Genomic DNA, 24,653 nt, shown 5'->3' with positions numbered 1-24,653 from the left:
TCCGTATGGAGTAGGCGCCGTTCTCAAAAAGGAGAAATACCAAAAACAGTCTTCCTGGCAACCAATGTATTTACAAAGTCTAATAAAACCAAACTGTGCCAGTCAAGTCTTACTTCATGGTTCATAAGGCCAAATAATAACCTTAAACATCTATATTTTAATGCCTTACAGTGACTATGCAGAATTAGGATGTTAAAATGTTTTCCAAGCATTAATGGCCATTGATGTGTGAATTTGAATAAAGGAACTCAAAAGAGACAGACTCCACATTTAGCCAAGCGGTGCAAATGAAGACAGCAGGTCCAGATTTGAAACAATGCACATCTTACTCGTCCAACAAAAAGGCCGACGATCAGACAGTCAAACCATGAAGAGAGAGTGGGAGGGGCGAGTGCATGCGTTGTGTGGGGACCCCCAGAATGAATACAGAGTACGGTGTATTGCCTCAGGAGCGCCAATCAGGAATAGTCTGAGTCTTTTTCCAATGGGTGCTGAGTCTATACATGAATAAGGAAGAACAGAGTGAAGCAAGCAGACAAAGAACCAAAATCGCGGTCTTTCTTGAGCTCCTCAGCTAAAAGCGCGGTTGCTGTGCGCACACACATGGGGGCTGCATGCCCACGCGGAAACCTGCACACGAATGTTTACAGCCGCTTTCGTTTGGAATTGCTGAAACGTGGGACAACCAAGATGTCCTTCAGCAGATGAATTGGGGAATAACCCACAGCATGTGTCTAGAGATGCATCTTTGGACAAAGAGTGTTTCAAAAAGAAGTCTTTTTGTTTTAAATTACATCAGTCCTGGGAGAAATACACACACACACACACACACACACACATGCACTCCCCACCTCTCTTCTTGTGGTGTGATCAGCATACTGACAGGCAGAGCTGTGGTAAAGGTTATGACGAAAGCCCAGGGACTGCGTATCATTAGGTCAAGACACAGAAAATTCACAGATACTCACGTATTTATTGCTCGGGGCAGGACCGACTTAGTGAGCAGGGGAGCATGCTACGTGCTCAGGCCCCTGAGGGTTTTTTTGCCTGAGAGTGGTTTCTGCTCTATCATATTTTCCATTACGAGCAAAGACTTTCCACTGTAACTTGTGATGGAAGTTAGAGGTGCAATCTAAAGCCCAAGGAGAGGATTTTCCCTCCTTGTCTGATCTCACTAATCTCTAAATGATGGGAGATAGGACCTTTTAACCCTGCTTTAACCAACACACTACATCGATCAGTCTTGTCACGCAATGGGCAGCCCGAGAAAGATAATGTATCCATCTACTATTCCAGTAGGTGGCGCTCTCCTCTCTCCATCAGCACCATCTCTCTGACAGCCTGGGCTGCAGTCAGTCCCTCACCCGCTTCATCCAGCCAAGCAGCTGAAAGCCATGCCCTTTTGAAGTCAGGGTAATTTGGGGGTGTTTAGAACCAACAGGAAAAAATAGCCCTTTTCTTCCATATAAAAAAAGTTGTGTACAGTTCAATCCTGCCCTTATATTCGTAGATGATTCTAGTTTCAAGACTGGATTCTGTTTTCCACAAATATTTTGAGAACAATAAAACTGCTGGAATGTGTCTCCTTCTTCAAGTTATTCTGTTCGCATTCACACCAACCGTTTCCTTGAGGGGCAGGGTGATAGGGTGGCTAAGAGCCCCAGAATCAGACTTCCAGGTTCAAATCTCATCTCTCCCAAACTAAGAATTTGGGGCAAATGGTTCAAGAGATGAGTTTTTCATCTATAAAATAGTGCGATGATTAAATAGGTTACCATGAATAATGCACTGAACGTATTGCCTGGTATGTAATAAGACAACAAATCATAGCTACAACTGCAAGTATTTAATGTTTGTATGATGTGTTCATTTATGCACTGTTCTTCCCACGTCTCTTCAAGATCCTTGAGGGGAGGCATCATGTCTCCTCCGTCAGACGGGCCGAGGTCCCAGGATCTGTCTTCTCTATTCTGCCAGGTGCTCTCCCCAGGATTTGCAAGCAGCCCTGGGAAAAGGGTCTTAACTGCCAATGAACAGCCATCTAAAACTCTCCTGCCTTTCTGCGCAGACTCCTAGCCCTGGGTGATGTGGCACCCCTGTGATTCTCTGTGCACCCCAGCATCTGATTCCACCCCAGTTAAAGCTTGGATATCATTCTGGAAGCAAATGGACTGTTTTCTTCAGTTGATGGAGAAGAAGGGCGGAGAGAGACAAGTGAATCACAGTACCGAAGACCCTCTGCACACCCACATACACGCACACTAGACATTCCTGCTTCTAGCCACTAAAAGGAGATCTACCTTTACAAACTATATTGGCTCACAGTGTGCTCGGGGAGAGGGTGGGTGAGGAGAAGGGAGGAGGAAGTAAGTAACCATAAGAGAAGGCGCACTATGCGGAGCGCGGGGAGAGACACCTGGGTTCACGGAGCGCTGCTCTGCCCCAGGCGTGTCGCAATGTCACGGCATTTAGTTCTCACAGCAAGATCATGAGGTGGGTCTAGAGTCCCAAAGTGGTGCCCCAGGCCCCATCTGTCTCCACAGGGAATGGTTCATCTGGCTCACCAACCAAAAGGTTTGAAACTGAATTTCTGGCTCTTGTTGAAAAAAGAGAAGAGATCAGGTAAAGACCGGCTGGCTCTGAGCCTGGCTGCTCTCTGAGGCCAGTAAGTGCTCTGGAGTGTACCCAAGTTCCTCCCCTTCCCCAGGACTACACCCCGCCTCCCTGCTGTACGTTTCCTCCCCGGCTCCATATCATTATTCTCCCCTGTTACTGATGAGTGACTGAAGCTCAGGGCAGCTGAGTAACTTTCCCACAGTCGTCAAGCTGAAACTGAAGAAACTAGAATTGAAATTCTGGTGCATTTCCATCTGAAGTCCGTGCTCTTCATTTCCACAGAGATTATAGGGAATACAAATATCCAGAGCATAGGCTCATGGAGAGAAGTCGGGTAGGGAAGAACCCTTGAGTTAGGAGCCTAGAGACCTGCATTCAAGTTGTGACTACGGCCCCTGCGGAGCGCGGAGCTTTCAGTGCAAAACTGCATGTCACTTCTCCGGGCTTCAGAGAGCTCGTCTGTAAAATGCACGTCCAGGTCTGCTTCACGAGGTCGTTTTGAGGGTGGAAAGAAGGGTTTGGGAAGCCCTTGGTACAACGACAAACCTCCCCCCACCCCCCAATTCCAAGGGAATGCGAAGAGAGCTGGCAAATCTGTACTTGAGAGAAATCGGAGATCATTTTTATTTGCAGATATTAATGATTCCAGCGAGGGTGGGTTGACATTCTGATTGTCCGGGTAACTCTCTGGTCGTCTCCTGCGCAACACCTTCCAGCGCGGCCGCGGATCCCCGGTACTGCGCGCCGCACCCCGACCGCTCCCGCGGGCCCCGCCCCGGGCCCGCCCCCAGCCCGGGTCCCACCCGCCTCCTCCGTGGGCGGCGACGCGCGCTGGCCTAGGGGGCCGAGGTCCGCGCCCCGCCGCGCCGTGGCCCGCTGCTGCCCGGAGCGGCCCAGCGCCTGCGGACTGCTGCCGGCGGGGCTCCGCGCGCCCAGCCACAGGTGAGTCCCCGCAGGTCGCCGCCGGGCGACGGCGGCCCCGGCGCTGTAGGGCAGGAGTGAGGGGACTCGGCAGCTCTTTTCGGCTCGTCCCAAATACTCCGAAATCGAAAGCGCCGCGGCGGCAAGAGCTTCGCAGCCACCTCTCGGTGCCCCGCGCCGGGTTGCTGGGGCCTCCGGCGCATCCCGGACTGGAGAGCGGTGTGACAGCCAGGCCGGGGCCGGGGCGGGGGCCCGGGCGGAGGCCGTGGCCGCTGATGCCCGGCGGGTTTGGTGTGGGGGCAGACGGGCTCCCGAGCCCCAGAGCGGACTTGCTTTGCAGAGGAGGCGTGTGGCGGGGACGGAGACTGGGGTCCCGGGCTGGGGAGCTGCTCCGGTGTTTGGTTGTGGACTACAGGGGCCACGTTCAAGTTGGGGTTCACAGGCGGAGGAGGACTCTCTGGTGTCCCCTGCACAACCGCACCCCAACCACTTGATATTCCCTCCATACCCTCAGGCACACCCTCAACTTTTTTTATTTAATCCTCACCTGAGGACATTTTTTCATTGCTTTAAAGAGAGAGGACGGGAGAGAGAAACATACCGGTTGCCTCGCCCCGGACTGGGGATGAACCGGCACCCTAGGTTCGTGCCCGGACGCGGCGTCAACCCGCCACCTTCTGGTGTTTGGGGCAGACGCCTCCAACCAGCTGAGCCACGCCGGCCGGGGCACCCCCTCCATTTCTGCAAAGCTTTCCAACCAGAGCACTCCGGAATGAAACTGTGGTAGTGGGGGAATGGAAACCTCTTCGAACCGTTCGGTCGGGCGTGCTCCTGTAGACGCGCAACGCACACGCGCACAAGGCGAGCTCCGCGGGCTCTTGCAGAAAGCCAAGTCACAGGCGGAATGAGCCCGGGGACACGTGGGGGGTTGGTGCCGTTTGGGCTCCGCACACCACGCCACCTCCCCCTTGTTGCCGCTCTGCAGGGCTCTGGCAGTTCTGAGCTCGCTCTTGCCTGCTAACCCCGCTGCTCCCGCAGACGTTCTCAGCTGGTTCTGCCCCCTCCTGCAGTTTCCATATTTGGATATTTCAGATTTACTTTCGTCGGAACTCAGCTACCTCGCTGCGACAGGCGGGCCTGCTCTGGGCCAGCCTGAGGTTGGGGAAACGAGGCATGGCGCCCTGGCCAGGTTTCCCCTCTGCGTCCCCCACCCTCCACAGCCCTGGGCTCTGACCCGTGTCCGGTGGGGACAGGCATCTAGTAACCGATTTGCTTCACTAAGCCTTTGGGCACAGGTGCTGTGCGGGAACTGCTCTAGGGCCGGTGGAATATGATTTCTTCCTTCAGAGATATTTACATTTTTAAAGGGCTGTGGAAAACATAACATGCAAAGATATGGGTCGAAGCACTCCTGGGAATAGAATAGTTCTGAGTGTGTGTGAAATGCTTTTAGGCAGAAAAAGGCTGGGTTGGACTTCTCACTCCCCGAGTGCAGAGGCCTGCTGTGCCTTATGCTCACAGCCCAAGAGGAGGGTGTTAGCACAGTTAATGGTTTGGGTGGAAAACCTTACCCTCTAAACGCTCGCATCCCCTGCTCTACTCTCTAATCTGAACGCAAGAGACAGACGGTGCTGCAGGGAAGATGACGGCTGAAAGCGGCAAGTGTCTAGGCTCCCTGAGGCCTTTTGTTGCTCTTGTTACGGTTTGGTTTTGAACTCTGTGGAATGGCTTGGCTGTGGGGTCCTGGAATCCCCTTCTCTGGGTCTGGGACCCAGGTGGGACAGAGTCTCCTGTCTGAGCCAGCTTCTGGAAGTCCTGCTGGAGGGGAGGTGACGGAGGAGGTGACTTTGTCGAGTTCTCTGGGTGGAGGTCTGGGGCAGTGGGGATTGGATGGGCAGGGCTTCTGTCTGTCAGCAAGCATCACCTGAGCGTCCTGGCTGTGGGTGGCAGGGTTGCAGGAAGCATACGGAAAGGGGACTGTGGAGCCGCATCTGCTGGAAGGACTAACTGTAGTGACTGGAATATTCGGTGGAGATGAGTCTTGGAGCGAGGGAAGCAGCATGGAGGCCTCTGAGGCAGTCGGTTGGGCTATCCACCGGAAAGGCTTGTCAGCATTGAGACAGGCCTTCCGTGATTATCTCAGCTTCCCTTGAACACATTTTCTCATTGCTCTTGTCATTTGGCTCTCAGTCTGTCCTCCGCGATGTCTCCGTGAGCCTGGCCAAAGCAGGTCTACGCTCCACATCTTCCTGGTGGGGGGTGGGGGGCACAGCACCCAGAGTGCAATAAGCCTGCAGGCCCCCCTGCTGGGCCCGGCCTGGCTCTTCCTGGTGCCTGGTCCGCCTGCTGTAGGCGCCTTACCCTGGTTTCTCAGAGAGCTGACTCTGCCCACCTCTCCTATCCCAGGGGTCAGCCAGGGGACCCAGACTCTAGTAACGCCTACATCAGCATCTGTTGCCGCAACATGGAGCAGATTCTCCCAGGGATGCCCTGGCCAGCACAGGAACAGACACTCACTAATAGCTCTCCTCAGCTGAGCGCACTGGGAGCAAGTTCTGTGTCTGCTCCCGTTTGCCTTCTGGAGCCTGTCACCAAGCAGGCCTAAACAAAGGCGGGCATTGAATTCATTTGAAATGTGTCTCCCATGGCTCCCAGCTGCCAGGGATTGATGGCTGGGAGCATGTGCTGGGTGGGGCCCTGCAGAGAGAGGTTCAGCTGCCAGCAGAGCTTGCTTAGATCCCAGAGGTCAGAATAGCACCGTGCAATTTACAAACAGCCCGTCTCACTGAACTTGTCACCACCTCCCTGAGAGAAGGGAGATGCTGCTTCTCACTTTACCTAGTTGCAAGCTGGGGCTCACAAGTGACTTGAAAGGTGGCCTAGCGTGCTGGACTGGCCAGGACCCCAGCCCAAGTGTGCAGATTTCAAATCCTGTGCTTTTCTCAGAGTGTTTCGGCTGGAGGAAGACAGGAGTCTGGGCAGGAGGAGGGTGAGGGAACCAGAAAGGCATTCGACCAAAGCCGCCTAACACCTTTGTCACCGAGGACTCTTTAAGAGCTGGTAGACCAGGGGAAGTTGAGGGGTGGGTGCAGTGGCCAACCCAGTCTGAGGAGCTTTTCCTGCCCAGGTGGTAACTTTCTCTGCGGTTTCTCTGGGGCAGGAGCTGCCCCTCCAACAGAGTGTAGCGGGTGGGTCTCTGTGTGGTCGGCGGTGGAGGGGAACATGCCACAGGGCAGAAGCTGTCCCTGGGGACCGTGGGCTCCTGCCAGGGTTGGATCCCAGAGAATTTGTCACTTTGCCCAGAGGACAGATTGATGTGGAGGACAGATCTGACAGCAATAGACTTGTGTGACTCCTGCGAGCCCTGTTTTGGGAGGAAGTGGGCTGGAGGACCAGGGAAGAAATGGAAGTGAAAATACTCATCACTGTGGACAGGAAAATTCGGAGCCGACTTGCAGCGGCAGTGATGAGCACGCTCTGCCAGCCGCGATCTGGGGGCAGGGGCGGGGCTTGGGGCAGGTGCCCAGGCTTGGAGGGCCCTGTAGCAAAAGTCTGCACCAGGATGTGCCTGCAGGGTCTGTGGGCCCAGTGTTGTTTCCATTGAACTTACTGGGGTGACACTGGTTAATAACATTATACAGGTTTCAGGTGTACCATTCCATAATACCTCATCCGTCTATTGAATTGCGTGTGTTCAGCAACCCCAGTCAAGTCTCCTTCCATCACCATTTATGGCCCCCTTTACCTTCTTCTACCTTCCCCATCTCCCCTTTCGGGCCCAGGGGTAAAGGACAGCCAGCAGGCATCCCTCCTGGGGTGTGTGGGAGGGAACCCACCTTCCTTGGTGTCTGCAGATCCGCAGGCCTTGTTTTCTGTCCTGCACGCCTTCGCCTTGCACTCTCCCCAGTGCAGAGGTCCCCCGAGTGTCCCCCACAGCTTCCCAGGGGAAAGACGCTGTCCAGACCACCTGGAGAAGGAGAGCGCCTTCTCCACCTACAGCCCCCTTTCGGCACTCTGCTCCCTGCAGGACACGACGGCTCCCTCGATCATTCTCTCACAGCAGACTCCTTCCCCTCCCCGCAGGCCCCGTCCCTGTTAAACGGCAGGCCCCGTGTTTCTCCAGGCCCTGTCCTCTCCCCTCGCTGACCGGCTCCTGGAACAGCAGCCTGTGCCCTCCTCCTCACTCTGCGCGGGCACCTGCTGTGTTTCGGGAATCTCCCTTTGAAGGCTTCCAGGGCCCGGGAATCCTCTGTCGCCAGCCTGCTCTGCAGCTGCTGCCCCTCTCCCTGGAGCGCGCCACGCTGTCCCCACTGATGAGCCCCACAGATACTTGTCCCAAGCCCCCTCTTCCTCTGTGTTCCCCCTAATCTGTGCAGAGCCCAGTGCTCGCCGTCAGTCCCCACCGCACCTCCCCACCTGGTCCTGTGCCCTCCTAGCCGGGTCCAATCTACTGTCTATCCCCAGGGCTGCTACCCGAGTGCAGGCCCGAAGACCTCTTGCCCGCACTACCTTCTCTGTGCGTTCACTCCCCTTCCTGCCTTTCTGAGTTCCCTCCCACACGGCTGCAGAGAGGCTCCTCAATGTGTGGCCTAGTCAAGACCTACTGCCTTCACTGCAGGCATCGTGGAAATGCGTGGACTCCAGAACCTGGCAGGCCTGGGTCTGACTCTGGATTTGTGACTTGCTGCCTGTAGTTGTGTGTTCTGAGCAAGGTGCCTGACTTCAGTGAGCTTCTGCACTCCCACTGGTAAGCAGGTAGTAGTGGCGCCCCCTGGTGTTGCTGGAAGGATTGGATGAGACGGTATTTACACGGAACCTCGTGTCTGGGAGGGGTTCGGTAGCACTGGTTTTCTTCCTACATGTGCTCGACAGCGGCAGGGAGCTGTGGGGCCTCTGGGGAGGTCGAAAATGAGTGTCTAGCTTAAAGGCCTTCAAATTTAAGTTAAAAACAGACCAGCACAAGAACTGCCCCCTGCCGGGGTAGACCATCATTTAAGTAGCCCATCGTTGCCACTCTGCAATCTCGAGAGCAGGCAGGCCTCAAGGGCCAGGGTGGGTGAACTGGGATGGCGCAGGACAGGGTAGGGAGATGATGGGGCAAGCCCTCAGCAGGCAGAGGACAAAGAGGAGGGTAGGCGGCATCAGACAGCGGGGCCCAACCCCAAGGGGCAGGTTTCAGGGGCAGGATTCCAGTCTCAAAGGACCTGTGGGCTGAGCAGGTGCAGCCTTGGAGGAAGGAAGGCACCAGGTAGGGAGGCAACACAGGGACCCAGCAGAAGAAATAAAACGCACTTGGGATGCAAATACAGGCACTGCCTTGATCACCGGGAGCAGAGCAGTTCGCTCTTTCAGTGGCATCCAACCTCGAAGTCAGAGCAGGGTAGAGAGTGAGGCCCCGGAGAAGCCGCCAGCCAGCGCCCTTCCCCAGGGCCCTGACTAAGGGAGGTGGCTCGGAACAGCAGGCTGTGCTCGGAGCCCGGATCTTGATGCTGGAGGGCGGAGGCAGGTGGGTAGGGTGAAGCCATGCAGGTCACGGAAGTCCCTCCCCGGCCGCTGCGCTGTGCAGAATCTGGGCAAGAGGCCGGGCACACCTGTGACGCCACCCTGGAAGACTTTCCGTGCTTCCCCAGGTAAAAGGCAGAATGACCTAACGCCAAGTGAAGGCTCGGTGCTCAGTAGCTGCAGAATGAACGGAGGGATTGACCAGGTGTGGGGGGGCTCACTCCAGGAAGTCTTCCTGGGGCGTGTAAAGGGGTAGCCGGGAGGGACAGCGGGAATATTGGACTGGGGGCAAAGGCGTTCAGAGGGGTAAAGAAAGGAGTCAGTGATTGCCCTTAACAAACGGAAAGTAGGTTATTTTGGAGTAGTCTGATCTTCTTATGTCGAGGTGGTTTCTTTGAAAAGCCAGTAATTTGGGATGTTTCTTCAGCCTCTCCCTAGCACTCCCCAGCCCCTCCTTAGAAATGTGCGATGCTGCACACCAGCTGCGGACAGCCGCACCACATTCTTTTGGTCACTCCTCGGCACCAACAGTTCCCTGTGTCTGACTTCCAGCAGGTCACTTCCCTGACACCGGATCTGCTAACAAGTGTGACTTCCCTGGCCCCGCCTCTCTTCCGTGTCACAACGGCAACGCTCCATTTCCTCAGCGTCAACTCGGCATAGGTCATGTTCAAGGGCTTGTAGGGCCTCCCACACCTGACTTCCTTGTTCTGAACTTTCTTCAGATCATTTCCTCTGCCTAGAATGCCTCTTGTTTTCATCTGCAAATTCATACCTACCTCACCCTTTAAAAAAAAAACTTCAACATTTATCTGTTTAGAAAGCTTCTGTGTTGGGGGTCCCCGAGACCTGGCCCAGGGTTGAGGGTTTGCGGGGAGCACTCACAGGACCCAGCCTATCATCCCACAGAGGTGAGTTATCATAGTGAAGAGATTCAAAGCAGAGTCAGCAAAGCGAAAAGGCACATGAGTCTGGAGGACTCCAGAAAGAAACTTTCGAGGGTCTGCCCCCCCCACCCCCCGGGAAGTCACACAGGACATGCTTAACTCCTCCCGCTCTGCAATGTGACACCTTGTGCGAAAATGTCCTCATCCCGGAAGCTTGTCAGAGACTCAGTGCTCAGGGGTTCTCTCCAGGTCTGGTCACGTGGGCACCCTCTGCCTAGCTTACACCAAGATTCCAGACCCCCAGGAGAACGGTGTTTAGCATAAACCACATTGTTTGCAGACAGTTCAGGTAGAGGGAGCCCCATGCCAGTTAGGGGGACCTGCCCCAAATCCACCCTCTCTGACACCAGTGGGGGCATCCTGGTGAGCAGACACCTCTGAGGATAGCGGTCTCAGGCCTGCTACGTAACCCTTCACGGCACAGCTTCCCTGCAGAATCCCACCCAGCGGAGCCCAACTGTGGCCATGCTATAGAGAAAATCACCCCAGAGAAGGAGTCAGAAGACGTGGGTCCCAGCTCCGCGTGGTTACTTACGGCTAGGTGACACTCCGAACCCCTTAAACTCCATTTTCCTCCCTCATTTAGAAAAGAGGGATTGTACTTCCTGTTTGTAGACCTCAAAGGCGACCGTGAGGACCAAACAAGCTGCGACAGTGTCTGCCCACGCTCTTGGCTGAGCACTCCTGAGTCTAAGGCAGTGAGTGAGTGAGCACTGTGGGCAGTGCAGAGGGAAGAGCATGCGGTGGCTCGGGTGGGAGACCAGTCTGAGATGGGATCCTTACCCAGCGCTTGCCAGCTCTGTTACCTTGCGCACGTTATATCATCCCCTGAGCTTCAGGACCCGATCGGTCACCTGTGAGCATGAATGCTAGAACTAGTACCTGTACCTCACTGGGCTGCTGTGCAGGGTGAGCAGCATGGCCCGAGCAAAGCTCCTAGCCACAACGTCAGGCCCACGGTAGGCAGCTATTCACCGACTGAGGTATTCAAGGGTTTGCTCTGTGCCAGCACCTCGAAAAAGAGAGACAGAGTCTCCTATTTGCTGGTGCAGACTGATGTCAGACAAATTATGACACAAAACATGAACTGTAATCCTAAGTGGTATGAAGGAGATGTGCAGGGTGGCAGGGGGCGTGTCACGAGGGAGGGAGGGCCTAAGAGGGCCGGGGAGGCACATGAGGCTTAGCTGAATATGTGTGTGATGCTCCAGCTGAGCTTGCATGAGTTCAGCTCGGTGAGAAGTGGGGAGATGGAGGAGAGGAAGTCGGCTGCAGAGAAACAGCTTGAGCGAAGGGAGACCAGCTTCAGGGCGCAGGCTGTGAGCAGGGGAGTTCTGGCCCTCACAGGAAGATGGCGAAAAGGCCAGAGAGGCTGCAGCACTAGGGGTGGGGCGCGGAGGAGCTCACGGATGACGGTGCCCGCGGGGGCAGGCTGGGATTTGGAACTGTCAGAGCAGTGTGGGGCGGTGTGAGTGACAGCAGCATGGCATTTCCAAAAGCTAAATTAGGCTGCTGTGTAGAGAAGGCCTCGGAGGAGCAAGTCGGGGAGAGGAGACCAGTGATCCGAAGGGAGATGAAGGAGGGTCAGCTGCAGGAGAGCCAGTCGCAGAAAGCTGTCGTGGCGGCCCAGGTGGGAGGGGAAGATGGCTGGAATCAGGGGTCGGTTTGGGGGCGTGGAGAAGTGAGTGGGATGTGTCCATGAGGCACGTTCCGGGAGCTCGGAGAGGGACTGGATGTGGGAAGGAGAGAGAAGGCACTGCTGGGAGAGATGTCAGTTGTCTGGCGACAGCAGCAAGATAGAGAGTGGGCCTTGGAGAGCGAGTTGTGGAGAGAGAGAGAGCAACCTAGGAGAGCCAATCGGTTCCGGTTTGTATGCGCTGGCTTTGGAGTCAGAGGGAGGCACTAGTTAGGCAGACACACGCGTGGGTTTACATGCAGAGGAGAGAGACATTGGAAACTGTTGGCTCAGGCGTGGGCTTTCCCGCCAGGACAGCGTGGTTCCAGGGAACGGGAGGGAACAAGTCTTTTAAAGTGCGCTGTGTTTCCCGGGCAGGGGGCAGCTAGCAACGTCAGATGCTGGGTAGAGGCTAGGGAAGATGGAGACTGAAAATTTGACCACGGATGTTAGGGACCCAGAGGTCATTGGGACCTTGAGCCACCTTTGGGTGGCTTGGTGGGTATAAGTGGGTGATCACTGTCATCAAAAGACCCCCAAGGAGGCAAGAACCCAGGACAGGTGGACAGTCTGCCTTGATTCAGAGGTGACCCCCACCATGGCTGTGGGAGGGAAAGCGTGGAGCAGGGGCCCTGTGCAGGTAGACACGGAGGTTGGATGGCAGGAAGTGGAGGTAGTTCTGGTCTGCAGACTTCTGTTTTTTCTGCGCAGCAGGAAGTGAGGTTTGTTGATAAAACTTCAGGGAGTGGTCAAGGTTTGTGGAGACAAACCTTGAAATAGATATTAAAAACATTTGAAACAGATGTTAAAAACATGAGCGTGAGCTGACAGGGAACACCTGGCCCTGCCCCTCTCACCCAATGACCTGACGAAGTCTCCAGAAAGGACCCCCGGCAGATGCGGTTTGAGGTCTCTAGCACCTTCCGAGGCCCCTACGGGAGGGCCCGAGAATGCTCATGGGACTGAATTGTTTGTTAGCCTGTCTACCTTTCCGAGTCCTTCTCAGCATTTCTCCCTCTTGCCGGGCACCTGGCTCCCCACTGTGGCACCTCACCAGGGGCTAGTTCACAGGAACAAGGACACTGCTCAGGCCCCGCTCCTCCGGCCCCAGAGGGCTAGGGCCTCCCTGTCCTGCCACAGACTGCCCGCCCCAAAGTCAGCGGTCACCACCAGCTTTGTCCTCCCTCTCCGTGACTGGCACAATTTCAGGGCTTCTCAACAGTGGAGATGAGAAGCCTGGGCACCGGGCAGCACGCGCAGTGGGAGAGAGCCTTTCCGCTGAGGGGTCCCTACTGAGCGTCTCCCCTGTGCACGGTTCTAAGTGTTGGTGCCTCAGTAGAGAACAGAAGCATCCCCTTGCCCTCGAGGACCGTGTGCTGTGGCAGGGGAGACGGGCGGTAAAGAAGGAAACGCTGCAGCAGTGAAGGGGCCCGCCAGGGATGTGGCCTGTCTGTGTGGCGAAGGCCTCGCTGGGGCGGTAACATCTGGGCAGGTAGGGGAAGTGAGGGAACGAGCCATTCAGGTGTCAGGGAGAAGAGCGTCCCAGGCAGAGGGACAGCAAGCAGAGGGCTCCTCGACTAGTCAACGAAAAGCAAGGCCTGGGTGGCTGGAGCCCATGAACAGGGGGAAAGTGCTAGGCAATGAGGACAGAGAAGATGGAGGCCAGATCACATGCAATTCTAAGGACCCTCTGGCTGCTGGGGTTCCCACAGGCTGAAGGCGCCCGGGCAGAGGCCAGAGGCCAGCGAGGAGACAGACAGACTGATGCTGTAATCAGTGGGGCGGTAATGGCTCTTCCACCAGGGAGGTTAGGCTGGAGGTGGTGAGCAGGCTTAGACATCCTTGGAGAAGAGCCCTTAGGACCCGGTGGTGTTCGATGGAGAGGAAGCCAAGGAGGACTCCAGAGTGTTGGGTCCAGGCCGCAGGGCGCTCGGTGGTACCATTTCTCTGAGGGGAAGGAAGCTGTGGGAGGAGCAGGCTGGGTGGGGTTGGACCTGTTGCCTTAAGTTGTCCAGTAAACAACCAGGGAGTGTGGGCCACACAGCTGGAATGACTAGAGTTCAGGGCAGACATCCTGACTGCAGATAGAAATCGGGGCATTAGATGGCTTTGGAGGAAGGAGCCGAGATGAACTCACCAGAGGGTGAGGGTACATAGAAGAGCAAGGAGGTCCAGCAGCAGCCTGGGTGCTCCGAGAGACCGGGAAGAAGGAGTGGCCAGTAAGGAGGGGAAGGTGACCTGGAAGCTGGCCCGCTGGGCTAGCTCAGCGCTTCCTGGATGGTAACAGGCCACAGAATCCAGCCCGCAGCTTGCCAGAAAGCAGACTTCTAGCTGCTACTGAGAGAGCTGAGTCTGAAATCTGTTGACTAGGGTAGGCCAAGCTATGGTAACAAATTGGCTCCCCGAATGGAGGTGTGCTTTTCCCGGGTAAGGGGCCCAAGCCAGCACTGGTATCGTGCTCCAGGGCACATTCTCAGGACCCAACTGTCGTGGGAAAAACTTGGTTCTTCTGGCCAACGCAGTAAAGAATTACTGGCTGGCAAGTCAGTTAGTGTGTGAGCAGAGTTTATTAGTGATATGTTCTCACGGAAAAGAACAGGCCTTGCCAAGGCGGGGGGCAAGGGCGCAGGGCACAGGGAAAGGCAAGGCAACCTCGGTGGAAGCATCGGGCCCTTTGTCCTGGCGGGATGGGGGCGAGGGAGCTGTATATTGCTTAGCGGGTGAATGTGGAGCCAGCTCCCGGAGGATGTGACCGCCTAAATGTAGGCATGTGTGGGAGTCTGTTCCCCAAAATTCTTCTCTTGCTCCAGACCACATTTGTTCATCTTGTTGTAGAACAGATATGTGACAGGAGGCAGTTGATTAAAGTTGAGGCAGCTACCCAAACTTATTCTGGGGCTCTTTCTATGAGCGCAAGGGACCCCCTTGTAAAACAGATAGTCACTAGGGGCAAGCAATTCACCAAAGCTGTTTTGGGGACTTTTTCTTCAGGCACTGTGGACCACCTCCTCCCTCCCCTTATAGACCTTGGGGTGACTACGCAGTTTCTTTCCGAGCGAGTGGAAACAATACTTAGAACTTCAAGGGCTCCCCTCCTCCAGTGCTAGCACAGTGTTTCTTAGGATGTTGGAACACCTGGCCATCTACTCAGACCAGGCTCGCGACTGCTGAGTGAGAGGGTGAGACATGCCTCCCTCCCCCTCCTTGTCTTGGTTTACTATCCACCCTACCTAACACAGCCCCTCTGGAAACTGTTGCTGTTCTCAGTGCAGAGGCATGGTCCCCCACCTGGCCTGGGAGCCCCTTGGGAACGGGAACTGTCGGGTAATTTGGGTCCTGTTCCGCATCTGCTCCATCCCACCCCAGAATGAGGCGCGGGCTTCTGCCTGCAGCAGGTGCTATGTAAATGCTGGCTCGGACCGAGGGATGGGCGTGCAGGCAGGTTAAGTGCTTAGTTACGTGGCAGGCGCTGGGTGTTAGCCATTTGCGTGGATTAACACATTTCATCTTAACTCCAAGCCCGAGGGGCAGGTACTAGTGTCGTTCCATTGTCTGGATGAGGAAAAGGTGACCCAGGTGAGTGAATCGCAGGAGGGACCGAGAGTGTTCTGGCTCCTGGGCTGGTCTCTAGGCTGTGCTGCCTCTCGTCAGACCCCGTCTGGGTACCCGCTGGGCTGTGGCTCATTTCCCCCTGGTCACGACACTGACCGAAGAGCACTGGACTTGGAGTCGGAAAGCCTGGATTCAAGTTCCTGGCGTCCCGCGTGCTAGCTGTGTGATCTGGGGCATGGTGCCTGGCAACTCGGGGCCTCACGTGTCTCATCAAAAATCGACGATGGTGATACTGCCCTGGGGGTAGTGTGAGGACTGCCCATGATGTTGTAAGTAAAACTCAAACTGCAAAGCACTAGGATGTGTGAAGTGATGTCCTCCTCGTCCTCCTCCTCATTACCCCTGTCGTCCTCATCATCTCGAAGAACCAAACTTTGGAACCCCTGAGATGACCCAGAAGGGCGGCCTGAAGGGTGGAGAGCTGAGGAGACCCAGAGGTTCCTCCGTACACTTTTATTTATTGATATTTCTGCGTGATACGTGGTTTGCAAAGTTTCACTGTTTTTAAAAAACTGAAACTCTTGGCTAGTTGGTTCTTTAAGTCTTTCCACCATTGATTCTCTTGGTTGTGGGGGGAAACCCACTCTTTCAGCTGGTTTCTGCTTCTCCCGGGTGTCCTCTCCGGGCTCCCCTCCTGCCCTCCCTCTTCCATTGTCCTGATCAAGCCTGTCCGTCCCAGGAGGCCAGCATCCAGCGTGGTCACGAGGCCCTACAATGTCCTGTGAGCTGAACTCTAGGATGGCTGCCCTGGGCATTTGGAGTGTGCCTGGGCTGGCCGGGTTCCGGAAGCTTCTCCCCTCAGGCCTGGCTCCCAGAGGCAGCCCTGTCTGCCTCCTCCCTGGGCTCGGGCCAGAGCTGGCCTCCCCACTGCTCAGGAGGGGACTGTCCCAGCCACGGACTCTCCCAGCTCGGGGGCAGCTGGCAGTAGACACTATGCCAGGTGTCTGTGGCCAGCTTCGGAGAGATGAATCGAGCACGAAGGTATGCACATTTGTGAGAAGGTGAGGCACAGCACAGCGATAATGGTGCTGGCCTTTGGGGGCTAAAAGTCACCAAAAGGTCAAGTCAAGGTTTCTGAATGCTCCTCGATGTGTCTGTTCTGTAGCCTGTCTAGGGTGGTCTCGGGTCTCTCCCCTTTCCTCAGAGCACCCTAAGGCCATGGAGGGTGGGGCCAAGCAAAGGTCCTGCCCAGTCCTCCTTAGAAATGCTTCCAAATTCCAAGCTAAGTCCAGACTGGTCTTTGGCCGAGTATCCCAGCTCCCGAGTCCCTCTGCTGGCAGGGCCGCCGGAGTCTCCACCACCTTCTGCGAACATGCGCTGTCTCTGCCTGTGTGTGTGAGAACAGGGGGTCCCTCTGCTGGCAGGGCCGCCGGAGTCTACACCACCTTCTGCGAACGTGCGCTGTCTCTGCCTGGATGTGTGAGAACAGGGGGTGGTCCAGAAAGGACCAGGGGCGGGGACTGTGAGTCCGAGAGGATGGTGACTGGTGACAAAGTGGGGACACCTGCGCTGGGAAGGAGGGAGCCTTCACAGGAGGAGAGGTGGGCGTTGTGGCCAGAATGGAGGGCAGAGGGCTGATCCCGCCTCCGGGAAGCCCCACAGAGAGACCGGAGGTGTGGTCAGGGGTGGGAGAAGAACCAAGAGCCAAGAACCAGGGAGTTTCAAGAAGGAAGCACCAAATGCCACGCAAAGAGTATGGGGTGGGGGGGCAGCAACAATTTAGGAGAGACTAATTGTCGTTACATGACTACAGTTAAGATCATTGAACTAACATAATAGGCTTTACCAAACTATTGGAAAACACCCACACCCAGACGATTCAGGCCCCCCCCAGCCTGTTCAAGGGCAGGGTGCAGATGAACTTGGGAGAGGCGGGAAGGCTGCAGGGAGGTGCCAGTGGGATCTGATCAGGGGCGCAGGTCTGCAGGCAGAGCCAGGAGAGAAGGGAGGGCGCAGGGGAGGGCAGAAAGTGGCTGGTGGGCTGTTGTGCGGCTGAGGATGGCGAGGAACCGGCCCCCTGCGCCGGATTTCCGGTTCCCCATCAGCATCTGCATGTGGTAGGTTCTCGGCAGAGGAATTAGTGAGTAACTGAAGGAGTAAGTGTTTGATGGGAGACAGTCCAGGAAAACCATGCACGGAAAATAATGCATTGGGTGAGGTGAGGAAGAAAATGCATTTTCAGGGTGAAATAGGGAAATGAGAAAAATGGCGACAGAAAGGCAAGTCTGGGTAGGGGAAGAGCAGTCAGCTCGGCTAAGGCCCCAGATGAGGACGAGCAGCGCTTCGTGTTGGGGCGTGGGGGGCGGCTCTGGAAAACCCTGGAAAGATGTACAGCGTGTGCATACACGGGAGGCTAAGTCAGCAATGAGCTCCGCCCACTCATGGGGTTTCAGGTGTGACCCAAGTCTTAATGGGAGTACTGACTGTAGGAGAGGAGACGTTGGGGGGCAGGGGTGGGGAGGGTGGGCTCACAGAGATCGCCAGAGATCTGATCATCAGAGATCTGATCACTCTGCCCTGTGATCAGATCTCGCCCAGTCATCACTCTCACTTCTGGGCCGAGACAGGGGGATGGAGCAGAAGTGTGGGGCTATGGAAGAAGCAAAGTCACCTGAAGGAGTGCCAGGAAAAGGGACAGGGTTTCTTGATCCCTCCCCACCTGCAAGCCGCACATTCAGTCACCGAGTCCTCTTGATTCTACTGTGAAAATGTATTCCGAATTCCCCGGGTGGCTCCGTGTCCCCGCCGACTCCACAGCCCACGCCCTCGCCAACTCCTCCTGGCCACTGCGTCATCTCCACCAGGGTGGCATCCGCCTCCCACCACTGTGTCTGCTGCCCGCTCTCCGTTCAGCAACCAGGAGGGTCTTTTTAGACTCCAGAGCAGACAGCGCCCTCAGCTCCCCATGGCACACAGGCTGCTTCCCTCGGCTGTGCTCCCAGAAGCCCGAGCTTCCGCGCTGTCTCCTCCCGCTCTGCCTCCTGTGGCCGATGACACCTTGGCGACACCGGCCCCTTTGTGATTCTCAAATGTGGCCGGCCCTTTCCCAGAACTGATTGCTGTACCCTTGCTGTCCCCTCTGCCTGGAAGCCCTTCCTGCCACTCCTCCCACTTGCTCCTTCTCACCCTTCTTGTAGCGGTTCAAGTGTCACCTCCTCCATGAGGCCTTCCAGTCTACAGTGGCTGTCCCTGGTTCTCGGTCTTAATATCCTGTTTATTTAAAGCAAATGCCTCATTACAGTTCTTTGACAGCTTCTTTTATTTGTTTCTCTTCTGTCTCCCCTCGTAGGTTGTAAGCCCCACCCGAGCAGGCTTGGATGGACCACTCTGTCTTGTTCCTCCCCGGCCCCTAGAGCTTACCTGACACAGCGCCTGGCGTGCCAAGCTGTCGGGGTATCCTCAGAATGGGGGTGTTCCTGGAGGGGCTCAGGGCCAATGCTTATTCATAATAATAGCCCTCACAGCACTTAACAGATACTGCCACCAGAAGCCCTCCCTGCGTTGGGCACAGAGTGGGGGGTGGGGAGGTCAACAGCCCTTTTCTGTAGAGAACCGGATAATAAATAGTGAAGGCTTTATGGGCCGTAAAGCCTACAGTGCAACTGTCCAACTCTGCCGTGATTATGTAAAAACAGTCTCAGACGATTTACAGAGGAATGAGCAGGGCTATGTGAACCCAAGCAACACAACGAACAAGGAAGCAAAGTATAACCCAAAACATTGAAATTGAGAACAGGCTGACAGGAACTAGAAGGGAGAGGGGATAATAGAGGAAAAGAGTGAAGGGTTTACAGGAACAATTATAAAGGACACGTGGACAATAACAAGCTGGGATGGAAATGGGGGAGGGAGGCGGGAAGGGCTGGAGGAGTGGGGGGAGGGGCGGGAAGCAGGAAACTGTACTTGAACAACAATCTAAAAAATTTAAACAAACAAACAAGCAAAACCCTGTATTTACAAAAACAAGTGGCGGGCCAGCCAATCCCTGGTGTGTAGTACTAACTTATTTAATCTTCAGAGATTCTGTAAGGGAACTGCCATTGCCATCGTCACCATTTTCCAGATGAGAAACCCAGAAGCCTGGCGAGTGAGCAGCTTGCCGAGGTCACCTGGCTGCTCAGCCGTGGGGGCAGGGTTTGTGCCCAGGCAGGTCCACTCCAGGGTCCCTGGCCGGGACTGCAGCACCACAGGCTCTCGGCCAGGAACAATCCCAGCTCCTCTTCGTCCCCTGAAGGCCTCCACTGCGTCCTGGCCACGGGGCATTTCCAAGTTTCCTCCCTCAAAAAACGGGGCTGACAATACAAAACATCTGCTGTCGGGATGAGAACGAGACGACACGTGTCAATGAGCTGGCACGGAGCCTGGACACAGACTCAGTAACTGTAATCCCGACCCACATCCATTCACCCCCGCTGCCCTCTGCCTGCCTCCTTCAGATTTATCCTCCACTGTTTTTCTGGCTCTGCTTCCAAGAGTCCTTTTGCGTGGAGGCCTCACGTGGATTCTACATTTCCCTGCTTATTTACCAGATATTGACTGAGCGCCCTGTGCCAGGTGGAGGGCTGGCTCTGAGAATCGGGGGGCGAATGAGAGCAACCTGTTCCCCGAGGCTGAGCTTACCCTACAAGGCAGTGGGACTGTGACGGAGTTGGAGCCTGGGGTGGGGCTGAGCATTCTGGAGTCCACGTTCCTAAAGAGGAAGAAGTTCGTGTGTGGGAAGATCAGTAGTGTTTTATTTTTTTTCCTCTCGGTCTAAGTTCTGAGAACAAATCTGAAAGGTCTCCTACAACCGTAGTTGGAGCCAGGGGGACCCTGGGCGGTGCTAAGCAAGAGTTCCTTCCATTCAGGACTTCCCTCCGAGGAGAATGGGCGCAGCCACCGCAGGACCCCAGCGAGTGGGGAGGCCCGGCAGCCCTGCAACCCCCGCCCCTTCACCAACCAGGCTTTGCTGCATTCTCACTAGAATGAGGAACCAGAGGTTTCCTGACGACTTGGAGAGAAAATACACTTCTCTTCAAAGGAATTAAGATCATGTGTATCCACATCATTCTTGGTCCTGTGTCCAAGAAAACGCTTTCTGTGAAAGTGTAAGGAAAAGAACAGAGAACTGCCCGCGTCTTGCCTTTGAGACACCGAAGCCAGCGGTTCTGTGGACAGGACCGTGGGTTGGTGGGCTCTTGTCACACGCCGACTCACTGCTGTGTTGTCACCCAGTCCCTGCGTGGTCACCTGCGTTTCTCCAAGGCCCTTCCTCTTTGTCTACCTCGGGGTTACAAGTAAATGAACATAAAGCCAGTTTCTCCCAGAGGTCACACAGTGACCGTGTGGCAGTGGTCCTGTTGAGCTCTGGGAGGGGCGGAGAGGAGGGGCAGGCCAGGGGCTGGAGCAGAGGCCTGGCGGGATCTGAGGGGCTTCTGCTTCAAGGACAGATCTCGCGGGGCCCATGCAGGCGGAGGCTTTGGTCACAACTGCCAGCCCATCTCAGTCCTCCCTCGCATCATGAAGGCAACGCACAACGGCGCTTTCCCCCTTCCTCTTCTGCCGCCCCTGCTGCACCCCTTCTTCTCCTTCTTTCCTGGCCCCGTGTGTTCTCCCCAGAAGAGCAGGGGCGCAGATCCCAAAGGCCAGAGCAGCCCTGAGAGAGGGCATGGCCTGTCCTCTGAGCAGGTGAGCGTCTGGTCCCCGAGCGGGCTGTTCTGTGTTTGAGTGCTACCCAGGGCACGGAGTCCCGCACCCCCCTGGATCACCGCATCTCACGATTGGATATTTTCACTGCTCCTCGCCGCTAACCACAATCTCTCCTCCTGAAATATAGCCCAGGCTCCTTCATTGGCCCTCAAGTGGGTCACAGCAGGCCGCATGGGGTTCATTGTGGGGGTGCGACACCGAGGAAACCCCAGATATGGGGTCACACGGGGCCACGCTGCAGCAGTGAGACTTTTTCATTGCCGTCTCTCCGGGATGTCTGATCTCTCTAGCCCCTGTTTTCCTGACACAGAACTAAGTGGATTGTGTCAAATGCCAGATGATTCGTCAAGTGGAAAGAAAATGTAACGCCCTGGGTAGTTCTAGTAAACGTCGATACCACAGAGGAAATGTGCCCGTTCCTAGCAATCAAATCACTTATTCTGGAAGAGAAGCTCCGGTCAGCTGGCCTCACTCATCGCCTCTCCCCTAGACTGCCCCTGGGACACCCCACACGAACGTGTCTCCTACCTTCATCCTTTTTCTGTTTTGTTTTTATATTTATTTATTTACTTATTTATGGAGAGAGGGGAAGAGAGGGAGATAAATATCTCTGTGCGAGAGAAACATCGATCGGTTGCCTCTTGCACGCTCCCCACTGAGCACCTGGCCTGAAACCCAGGCATGTGCCCTGACCCGGAATCAAACCAGCAACTTTTCCATTTGCAGGATGATGCCAACCCGCTGGGCCACACCAGTCAGGGCATTCTACCCGCATCCTCTGTGCCCTCTGCTGCTCTCCCTCATCCTCCCCTTGGTGCCACCACTGATCCAGGCTTCTGGACTGGAACCTGGGAGCCATCCTGCACTCAGCCCTTCCATCAAAGTCATTTCTAAAGCTATGCATTTTACGTCGGAAATGCCTCCTGAGCATGGCCTCCTGGACGCTGCCCTAGATCAAGCCGCCACTGTCCTGCTCCCTTGTCCTGTTGTGATAGCTTCTTCCCCCTGAGCGCGGTCTTCTCTGCCAATCATCCCTAAATAGATCCAAACCCTGGGGAAAATTTGGAGTTCCTGGCTGTGGCACACATTCAGGACTCCTCCTGCCGTGTTCCTCCCCACTCTCTTCACACCTACCTCTCACAGGGACCCTAAGGAAGCCAAACAGGAGACTCAGAGCGAGGCGACTCCAAGACGAATCACAGCAGGAAGCTCCCGCCCCACTCTCGGAGCTAAAGGAACACAGGGAGGAGATGCTCTTTCCAGACCTTAGGGGCTGGGGGCCATCCTGGCTGCCTGGCGGGAACTAGCCCACAGAGAAGGGCCATCTGGTGGTGATTAGAGCCATGGAGGAGACCCAGTCACTGTTGAAGTGCTGCCCAGCACCAAGGGATCCGGAAGAAGTGTCCTGGTTTCTCCCTTCTTCCCCCTCTTTAGTGTCCTGACCGTGCCTCTCACTGGCTGAACCCAGCTGCAAGCCAGGGAGCCTGGGACACAGAGTCTAGGGGGCTCAACCCTCACCGCACCCACTGATGCAGACCAGCGAGAGGAAGAGGAGGGTAGATCTGAGAGCAGACCAGCAAAAGATCGGCGTGTTCCCTTAGTTCCGCTTCAGCTCCACTTAATTATTAACTGTTCCAGAATGTGTATGATACCCTCTGGACAATTCTCTCATCACAGTTATTCAGAAAATGCCTCCCTGATGATATGTTATCTTCTCTGAAATCAGCAGACACCTCAGAAAGTATGAGCTACGCCCTATCTGGGCTCCAGCAGTTCCTTGTTAAAGCTCTCTCTGGGGTGCCTGTCACTGGGGTATTGTAACATACGGTTCCCATGTCTGAGTTCCTCTGCTCAACTTGGAGACCCTCAAGGACAGGTGGGGTGTCACAGGCCTCTGAGTGAGTGTTGGACCCCAACTCAGGGCACGTCCACACAGTGGGGGTGTCTCGCCCAAGGTTTCGTATCTGGTGAGAGACAGAGCAGGGACCTCCGGCTGTGCCCCTTCCGCTCTGGGAGTTGGGCTGTAGTCGCCAAAACTCTCAAGAATTAGAAATTGAAAACCCTGGAGACCTAGTTCCTCGGCTTATATCTTATGAAATATAATGTAATATATAAAAATATTGCAGAGTTTTCCAGCCCTTCATTCATCTGAACAAGATGTTGGGGGGTGCTGTGGAAATAGCTTAGACACACCGACGAGGACCTGCCTTCTATGTGAAATCCAAGACTGAATTCTGCTGAGCTGTGTGTCTTTAGTGTTGTAACCAAAAGCGAAACTCACGCTGCTTCAGCATGTTAGACTATTTACTATGTGTCCCCTGAAATGAATCAGAATAAATGTTTAAGTAAAGAATTTAAGCCATGACAATCACAACTTTTCTTTGGAGCCCCTAAAAAAAGTTCTCAGGAGAAAAATGCATCAATTTATGAAGCAAAAAAGGTTGTTAAAAAAAAATCTCAAGAAGAGTTCTTAGGGGGCAGATGAGATGTGATTTCCTCTGTTTTGGTTTGAGTTAATAGCTTTCAGCCTGGGGACCACATTGCACGTTCCATCGGTGGCAGGAATCTACGGCATTAATGGCAGTAAGGAGATATGCAAGTTCCGTTAGTAATTATGATGGCTTCGTTTTCTTATCTGCAAAATCTGAACTCCTGCTGTTCCTGTTACACAAGCTCTTAGGCCCCAAAGAGAAAAACTTTCATAAAGTGGAACTCTTACTCATTTCCACTAAACAACTGCCTGGGAATGACAGTGAACCGGCTTCCAACGCTGAATTAATTAGAGACGTGCGTCTGTGAGTCAGAGAACTGTCAGCCTCGTCGTTCCATCACCCGGGCTCTCTGACGTCAGTGGGCACGGTGAATTGATTCCATTTTTGGAGACGGGTCCGAGGCCTGGAGAGCTTCAGAGGAAGGAGACAGGCCCTGCACAGCTGGGCTTTATAAAAGAACACCACCCCCAAACTCCTGAAGTCCATATTGAGTAGCAGAACAAAAGTGTTTTTTTCTAATGTCTAATGAGATAAAAACTGAGTTTGATCAAAACAAATGCTAAACAAGGCAACAGATTGGAGTGAGAACAAGGTCAGTGGGTGACGTAGGCCTGCGGTGACTAAGGCCAGGCAGGGCACACAGCAGAAGGGGGAGGGAGGACGGGGCATCCACCCTCAGGCCTGTCTGCTGGTCCTTTACCAGACACAGGAGTCTGTCTGCGAGGGCCACACACACTGGGCGCTGCCAGGAGAGAGACTGACGAGGCCCAGGCCCACCGGCAGCCTGGTAGAGCCCGTGTTCCCGAAGCATGCCTCAGGGGCCCTGGGGGTGCTGGGGCAGCTCTGGCCAGGAAGGCAGCTAGCGGGCACTCACTCGGTTCAGGCAGTTTAGGCACAGAAACTGGCAAATGTTGCAAACTGGAGCTTTACCCAGCAGATTGTTAAACATTTACCGCCATGCTGCTGCCCGGGGCTTTCTGAAACCCTTTCAGGGACTTTGTGTGGGCACAACTATCTCCATGATAATACTAAGCTATTGTTTGCGTCTTTCATGAGTGGACAGTGGTGGTTTCCTGAGCTACCCGGCAGTGAGACCGAACGCAGGAGTAGAAAAGAAAATCCAGTTATCTTATAGTCAGCCTAGAAATGTGCAAAAATCTAAAACAGTGCCATGCTTCTCAGTAATTTTTATTGTTTGGG

At 55.0% G+C, this 24,653-nt stretch overlaps 1 protein-coding gene across 3 annotated transcripts in view; it reads left to right on the top strand.

The window, feature by feature from the left end:
• Window positions 1-3,439: 3,439 nt before the first annotated feature.
• Window positions 3,440-24,653, top strand: part of TRAF5 (TNF receptor associated factor 5) — a 49,308-nt gene continuing 28,094 nt past the window's right edge. For all 3 annotated transcript variants that reach the window (XM_037070990.1, XM_037070988.1, XM_037070987.1), the window contains exon 1: window positions 3,440-3,558. The gene's annotated coding sequence lies outside the window, so the exon portion shown is untranslated. The remainder of the gene's footprint in view (window positions 3,559-24,653) is intronic.

This window comes from Sturnira hondurensis, unplaced genomic scaffold, assembly GCF_014824575.4.
Source record: "Sturnira hondurensis isolate 20B ecotype Veracruz unplaced genomic scaffold, ASM1482457v3 Scaffold0019216, whole genome shotgun sequence".
In the NCBI taxonomy this organism is placed as follows: Eukaryota; Metazoa; Chordata; class Mammalia; order Chiroptera; family Phyllostomidae; genus Sturnira; species Sturnira hondurensis.
The sequence above is the reverse complement of the archived record's forward strand: the minus strand, read 5'-3'. Positions and strand labels throughout refer to the sequence as shown.